We start from the raw sequence: 8,237 nt of genomic DNA, 5'->3' as shown, positions 1-8,237 counted from the left end.
AAAGTTACATATGCCCACCATGAAGAAACATGCAGCCATCCTCACAATAGGTAGAACACCTGACACTAATTTAAGGTACATGACACACTAGCTGCACACGACATCCAAGCTCAACAGTAGTTGTAAGCCATGCTAGGAAAATCCACAGCAGCTTTGTTTTGTTTTGTTCTTCTTTGTTCTACTCAACGCTGAGTTTGCTTTAGAAACTTGCTTCCAATTCCTCACACACATACACCACTCGAACCTTCCGTAAAATAATCTGTCATAAAGCGAATTACAAGGACATTCGTGGGCTTCATTGCACCGGGTGCGCTGTGAGAGACGCGCGCTTTATTTGATGTTACACTTGAAGTGTGCGGTCTCGCCTGCCCTGTCTGTATTTTCCTTACGAATGCTCTACGAAGTCATCATTTATGTGGTTTGGAATGCGTGACTCTGTTTAAGTGGTTTAATGCACTTGTGTCTCAAAATGGTTTTATGACGCAAAGTTAATGTAAACACAGTTATGTCTTATTAAACGGACAGGACAAACCACATTACATCTTATATTTCAAAAGAGATCCGTGTGTGAATGCATCTTAATAGATCTCCCGCTGTCTATGATGTCATAGTAAAAAAACAACAGTAGGGATGAAGAAAAATCACTCACAGTTCTTGAATGGAAAACGTTCAGATAATCTTAAATACTGAAAGCACTCTTTGTTTGTTGTTTGTTATATGTTTCTATGCTCCTCTTTATTATTTGCTACTTGCTTGTATGTTTTGAAGTTATATTAGTTTAAAAATCTTATAGGCTACAACTGTTTTAATAATTTTTTTCAATTTGTAATTATTTTAAAAAGTACTTAATTACTTATGTAAGGATATGTAAATGTAAGGATTTTAAGATTCTCAAGTCGGTAAATTAATTAATGAATTAAAGGGGGAAAAAGTAGATCAAGAATCATTCTGGAATCGGATCGTGCTTCCCAGAATCGGAATCGGATCGTGAGGTGACTAATGATTCCCACCCCTACTAAAAAGACATCTTTTAGTCCACTGATATAGCTGCATCACTCAGTTGTAATCAATTCCGCAATTGTTTTCTAAAGTCTTGTTTGCATAATTCAGTCATGCCTGTCTTATGTTAGCATGGCTGTTTCTATTTGTAGTTATTTGCATAACTGCCATCATGTTTGAGTGAAATTATTTCTGCATAACAGGCAGAGTAAATGACTCTAGTTTAGTCGGTGGAGGGTTTGTAGGTGAGATGACAGATGACAGATAACCGACAGTAAATGGCTAACTCTAATGCACTCATTTCCCAATCTGTACTCACCATGACCATTTCATTTATGAAAGTGTTGTGCCTTAAAGAGTACTGCATTTGCTTTTTGCACACACCAGCTGATGTTACAGCTCGAGAGTTATTGTTTGGAGCTGAGTTTTCTCTTTTTTATCTTAATAACATAACCATACGAGATAGATTTTTATCAAAGACAGGCCCATCAATTATTCTTTGACATCCCTTCAGATGATAGGCACTTTTTTTTATATCAGTCAGTTTGCGGTTCGGTGGAGAGTGTAGTTCACTTTGCTTGTCTTTTTATGCATGAGAAACCAGCGGGTTCACGCTGGTTCATTCTAGTCTCATGTAGCCAGACCTTTAGCTAGAAACTTTTTGTCTTAAATAATGGTGCGGTGATCAACACAGAAAACTCTGTAAAGGCAGCTGAAAATGTGTATAGTTTGAAATCCAAAACCCTTTTCGTTAACATTGTTCTGTTCATGGATATAGTTCACTTCTCTATATAGTTCACATGTCTTTCATAGAATTGATGGCACTAACCTGAAAAACTTTGGCAAAATCAGTGATTTAGTTAATCAACAAAAGTACTTTTTTTTTCAAATCAAATTGGTAACTTATTTCTAACGTATTTCTGACTAGTTTATCTACATTTTTGTTAAAGGGGTCATATGATGTTGCTAAAAAGAACATTATTTGGTGTATTTGGTGTAATGAAATGTGTTTATGCGGTTTAAGGTTCAAAACACATTATTTTCCACATACTGTACATTATTGTTTCTCCTCTATGCTCCGCCTTCTGAAACGTGTCGATTTTTACAAAGCTAATCGGTCTGAAAAGCAAGGTGTGCTCTGATTGGCCAGCCATCCAATGTGTTGTGATTGGCCGAATACCTCAAGTGTGTGACGGAAATGTTACGTTCCTTACCATACTGTGATGCCGTGTCCCGGGCGGAGCGATGAGACAAAACCAATAAAACCCATTATAAACCAGGCATTTGTTGCATCCAATGGGACATAAATACGGATTATAATGACTTATACTGTCTTTTTACCGCGTAAACATAAAACCATGTCTGCATTTGTGATCGGAGAAATGACAAACAACAAGCGCTACTCTACACTGCTCAAAACTTTTGCAGCTCACAGTATTTTCTGTGTGTCCCGCCACAATCACTGAGTTTTTAAAGGCAGCATGTCAAGTTTTTATAAAAGCTTTTTTTGAAAAAAAGTCAAAACTGCTGAATTTTTTTTTCTGGGCTCGGACCATCTGTTTTATCTGTTTTTATGTAAGCAAATCCTAAATGTCTAAATAAACCTAAATAGTTAATTTAATCATTTACAACCCACAAACTAGTCAATTGTGAAAATATGTAGTTTTGCACATCACTAACCACTACTTAAAGTCAGTAAAGTCAGGCAATCAGATTTGCCGGATCAAGATGCAGTATGCCATTTGAGTGTGAGACCAGGTTCAGGAGTTGTGGACGGGTGACCTTGTACCCTTTGGGGCATTAAGGACAGATCGTTTGAAAGGAGTTTTGGGGTTTTTGTGATTGATAGAATTGTGTTTTTCATGTGACAGCTGTTCCCTGTCTATCTGTCCTATGGCGTCCTCTTCTCTGCCTGATATGTGGCACTAATAACACATTCCACCCAGGGTCACCTTCAACATCTTTCTCTTTCACGGAGTAACTCCACAAAATGCTTTCAGTTCAGACATAAGGACCTGAGACGCACCAATGGAAGTGTCAGAACAAATAGTCTGGAGCAAAGTCTTCATTCAAATTGATTACCATTGTTTTGTCTCCACGCTCATTTCATTTCCTCTGCTACCCACTAACGGAAGGGCTGTTTTGTCGCTGAGGGCAGATGGAGAGTAATCAGGGTGCAATTTGAGCAGCGAGGGGCTCAGGGCTAGCCGGAATGGCAGCTTTGTCTGAAGGGTTTGTGGGTAATGGTGGTTAACTGGTTGTAAGGTGATTTGCTCGGAGTGTCTGATTTGGGGGCTTGGTGCCGGCCGTCGTCTGGGCTGTCAGTGAGATGCTTAGTGGTGTCAGAGCTAATGTGAGGCCATCCAAGCAGAGCGGTTAATGTCGATCTCCCTGCAGACCCGTGTCTGTCACGGCTAGGGAGCATCCTGTCAGCCCATCAAATCTGTCCCAGCATGATAAACGCAGCCCAACAGTTCAGCCATTTATGACCACCTGGTCTGACTACCCAAAATGAATAGATGTGCTTGCTTATTTTTTTATGCAGAGATAATGCCATATTTATTAAAAGAGAAAATTAATGTACAACCTCCCATTTGAGGTAACAAATCCAACACTTCCACAGAAAAAAAATGTTTCACGTCTTTAAATGTTTATCATCTCTAGTCTCATTTCACCCTCTGAAAATAAAATATTTTCCTTTGTGTTTTGCTGCATTTGCAATTAATGCATTTTATAAATTTTTCATTTTAGCACGTTATATTTGACTGATTAGCAAGTTATAGCTAATGCTCAACCTTTTTAACATAGCTACTTATGGAGAATAGATGTAATAATAAAACTGGTTGGCTACACGTCATTATACACATTTTTTTTAATATTGCAAAAATCCATTCCATTTTTTCAGACTTTATGAAATGATGAATTAAAACGTTAGAATGCATTTGAAGCTTTACCACAATTAAATGTTCTCCAAGGATTCTTTAAGCAACCCTCTGTGCTTTGATAAATGTTCCTGTTCATTTTCCTTGTATGTATCTCCCAGAATGCCTTTCTCTTTCCCTCTCCACAGAAAAATTAATTAATGTGGGGCTTAACCATACTTGTACATGTGAAATGTTAATATGCATTATGTATGGTTGCAGTGTTGCAGTTAATTCATATTTCCCAGCAATTCATTGCCCCTTCCATATTTCTCAAGCTCTCATAATATACTTAATGTTTGCCTAATGAATTGTTCATGTTAATGGATGATGCCAGAAATGCACTGAAAAGCACATAAATAACAAATCCTGGATCTCATTCACTATCCAGGCATATGCAAACATTTGTACTGTAATATGAATTATTAATGTTATCAATAAATACGGAATATAAAACATAAGGATTATCTGCTATTGATATATCAACTTCTCATACACACACACACACACACACACACACACACACATATATATATATATATATATATATATGGTTTTCAGTCATGGACATTATTGATAACTCAGATAAATGTCATGGGTCTTCATATTCTGTTTTTATTTATCTTTTAATTCTTTGTTGATCAGTACATGTAAGTGCATGTAACATCTTTTACTGAGCTCTGCCAAATATGATTTGTTTAACGACAGCCCCTTATTGCAATTATTAGCAGATAATCCTTATGATGTTTTGAATTCTGTTCCAAAGGGCTCGACCTGTGTCCACTAGCTGTCTGTCACGTCCCATAAAGAGAAACATGGCAGTGACTTTCTCCATCACTCCTGAACCACAGGCAATACCTCATAGCACTGAAATATGATCTCACTAAGCGTGTCAGATGCCCAAGTGAGAAGGCTTCTCCTGTTTTGTGCAGTGACCTGACATTTATCATTTGTCATAGCTTTGCTATTATGGCCTCGGTAACGCTGACCATGCCTCTTTTGTCTATTAGCTAAAGTGTTGTGGCTGCTGGGGAGCTAGAGGGGGTCTTAAAGTGTCTACTAAGTGCAGGATGCACTCATGCATCACAAAAGTGCTCCCCAATGCAGGCTTGTTCATTTATTGGACCTTTTTTTTCTTCCACTGCAGCCTCTTACATCTCATGTTGGGATGCTTCATGGCACAGATGTGTGATTGGGCTCTTTTATCACCTTGTTGTAGCTTCAATGGCCCCAAAAAGTGTTTGGAAACTTTTTATACAGGTGCATCTCAATAAATTAGAATGTCGTGGAAAAATTCATTTATTTCAGTAATTCAACTCAAATTGTGAACCTCGTGTATTAAATAAATTCAATGCACACAGACTGAAGTAGTTTAAGTCTTTGGTTCTTTTAATTGTGATGATTTTGGCTCACATTTAACAAAACCCACCAATTCATCTCAACAAATTAGAATACTTCATAAGACCAATAAAAAAAACATTTTTAGTGAATTGTTGGCCTTCTGGAAAGTATGTTCATTTACTGTACATGTACTCAATACTTGGTAGGGGCTCCTTTTGCTTTAATTACTGCCTCAATTTTTCACTCAAATTCTTGAATTGATTTTGCTTGACAATCCTCATAAGGCTGCGGTTCTCTCGGTTGGTTGTGCATCTTTTTCTTCCACACTTTTTCCTTCCACTCAACTTTCTGTTAACATGCTTGGATACAGCACTCTGTGAACAGCCAGCTTCTTTGGCAATGAATGTTTGTGGCTTACCCTCCTTGTGAAGGGTGTCAATGATTGTCTTCTGGACAACTGTCAGATCAGCAGTCTTCCCCTTGATTGTGTAGCCTAGTGAACCAAACTGAGAGAAAATTTTGAAGGCTCAGGAAACTTTTGATACACCTTTGCAGGTGTTTTGAGTTGATTAGCTGATTGGCATGTCACCATATTCTAATTTGTTGAGATAGTGAATTGGTGGGTTTTTGTTAAATGTGAGCCAAAATCATCACAATTAAAAGAACCAAAGACTTAAGCTACTTCAGTCTGTGTGCATTGAATTGATTTAATACACGAGTTTCACAATTTGAGTTGAATTACTGAAATAAATTAACTTTTCCACGACATTCTAATTTATTGAGATGCACCTGTATATAATTTAACAAAATATCAACCCAAATGACATATATCTTTAATTAATGCATAAACACACCTTTCAAGCAAGCATTTTGCATAAAGATGATTTACATGGATCTAATGCATCCTCTGAAAATCCCGTTGAGGTCAGCTGGGTTAAAGTAATTGTAAAAATGAGTCTGAGAAATTAGCTTTGAGTTGACTGATATTATGTAATGCAATGAAATTCACACATATAAAAGTATTTTATAGTATCCAAAATACTCTAGAGCATGTGTAAATTGACAGTCGTTTCCTATTTAGCACTCTTGCATTGTGAGCTTTGAATTTAAAGTATAATTTCTTAATGTTTCCTCAAGTATGAGCCAAGCTTCTCACCAAACTTTTAATTACCTCAGTTCAGTTTTTGACTGGACTTTTAAGAAAAATAAGAAAGTGAAAAGCTCCACTTTCAGGTAACATTTTGCTATTCATACGTTTCGCATTTGCACTCATTTAATGAAAGCTACAAGGACACAGAGGCCATTACCGTGTCCCACACTGAGTGCTCCCGAGCAAGGTGTTTTTCTTTGTGTGAAATTGCCTAAGATTTCCATAATCTTTGAGAGGTGAAGTGACTTGTAAAATGAGGATTGATGTGTCCATTTGTGGCGAAGCGGTCTAGGCTGGTGGAGAGGTGCGTCTGCCTCCCTCGCCTTTTATACGTTACAACACAGTGTGATTCAGCCACATTTTAGAATTACATGAAACTTTATTCATAAACCCACGTTTCTCATGGAACTGACAGCAAGGTTATGGCCCAGAGGGCCTCCATTAGATTGTGATGAGGAGAAAATCAAGTTTTCAACATACAGAGTAGAAAAATCAATCAAAACAGACAAAATTCAGTCCAACGGATTATCACAAATTGCTGTTGCCAGACACTATTCATCAATGCCGAGCTCTATTGTTTGTTCAGATGTGCAGTGCCGCAGAAGTTTTATTGAATGAGTCACAAACATGGAAGCGGGGAGGGACTGACAGAAATAGGTGTTGGAAAAAGAGCAGCCCAACATTATGAAAAGCTGTGGACCACCTTCTGAGACTCCATTTATCTGCAGGTGGGACTGGAAGAAAAGACATTTGTTATCTAGAACAGTAGAATTAAACATGAGCATGAAATGAAAGAGCAGTATAATTTTAGAAGGTATCTTTCAACCTGTAATTTTAGCCACCTTCAAAGGTCTCTCCATCTTCCTTCCCCAGAGTCTGGCGCTTCAGACAGTTTTAAATCTCCGTCTGCAGGACTGGCTTTGATTTGATATGATTCATATTTGGAGGGCTTGTTTATAATGCATTGTGCTGGAAAGGAGACCCCACCCCTTTTAGGTGTGTGTCCCATTAATCAAAAGAGAAATACAGTAAATGCAATTACTATCAGAGCGACCGCTTCACAAACATTTGCATTATATGCAATTTCTAAGCAAAGAGCTGGAGAGGAACTTGGATATGGGGACATTATAAGTATAGTGTGTTATGAATATTAAATGAGAAGATTTATTTTGAAGCTGAATGAACAGGTTCTGAGTGCGTTTAAACAGAGAACTTGTATGTATTTATTTATTTGTCAGAAATGGGGCATTAGGAACCCTTCTGGCTAAAAATTATATATTGGAGTCCTAGATATGGTAATTGTAGTTAACTAAAAATAAAAACAAGTATTTTTCTTACTTAAAATAATAACATAGTAAAATAAACTAAAAAATTTTTTCATTTAGGTTAACTTGATGTACTATAATAATTCAAACTAAAAATAAGAAACTATATTTAAAAAAAAAAAAAAACGTACAAAGAAATAAAAAGTTGTGTCTGCTCAATTGTGCTCCTTCCTGCAAAAAAATGATCTCTATGAAGAATTTCAGTCAGGTTTCAGGCCCCACCATAGCACAGAAACTGCACTTGTTAAAATTACAAATGACTTGCTTCTTGCGTCAGACCAAGGCTGTGTCTCATTGCTAGTTTTACTTGATCTTAGTGCTGCATTCGATACTATAGATCATGACATACTCATAGATCGATTACAAAACTATACAGGTATCCAAGGGCAGGCTTTAAGATGGTTTAGATCCTACCTGTCCGATCGCTACCACATTGTTCATTTAAATGGGGAGTCATCTCAATTATCACCAGTAAAACATGGAGTGCCACAAGGATCTGTC

At 37.2% G+C, this 8,237-nt stretch overlaps 1 long non-coding RNA gene across 1 annotated transcript in view; it reads left to right on the top strand.

Moving 5' to 3' along the window:
• The window catches only part of LOC107561171 (uncharacterized), a 7,877-nt gene extending 1,041 nt beyond the window's left edge, over positions 1-6,836 (top strand). Inside the window, exons 2-3 of the long non-coding RNA XR_001605815.1 lie at positions 6,231-6,236; positions 6,827-6,836. This is a non-coding gene — a long non-coding RNA (uncharacterized lncRNA). The remainder of the gene's footprint in view (positions 1-6,230; positions 6,237-6,826) is intronic.
• Positions 6,837-8,237: the final 1,401 nt, after the last annotated feature.

The sequence above is a fragment of the Sinocyclocheilus grahami genome, unplaced genomic scaffold, assembly GCF_001515645.1.
Source record: "Sinocyclocheilus grahami isolate Dianchi unplaced genomic scaffold, SAMN03320097.WGS_v1.1 scaffold23.1, whole genome shotgun sequence".
Classification (NCBI taxonomy): domain Eukaryota; kingdom Metazoa; phylum Chordata; class Actinopteri; order Cypriniformes; family Cyprinidae; genus Sinocyclocheilus; species Sinocyclocheilus grahami.
The sequence above is the reverse complement of the archived record's forward strand: the minus strand, read 5'-3'. Positions and strand labels throughout refer to the sequence as shown.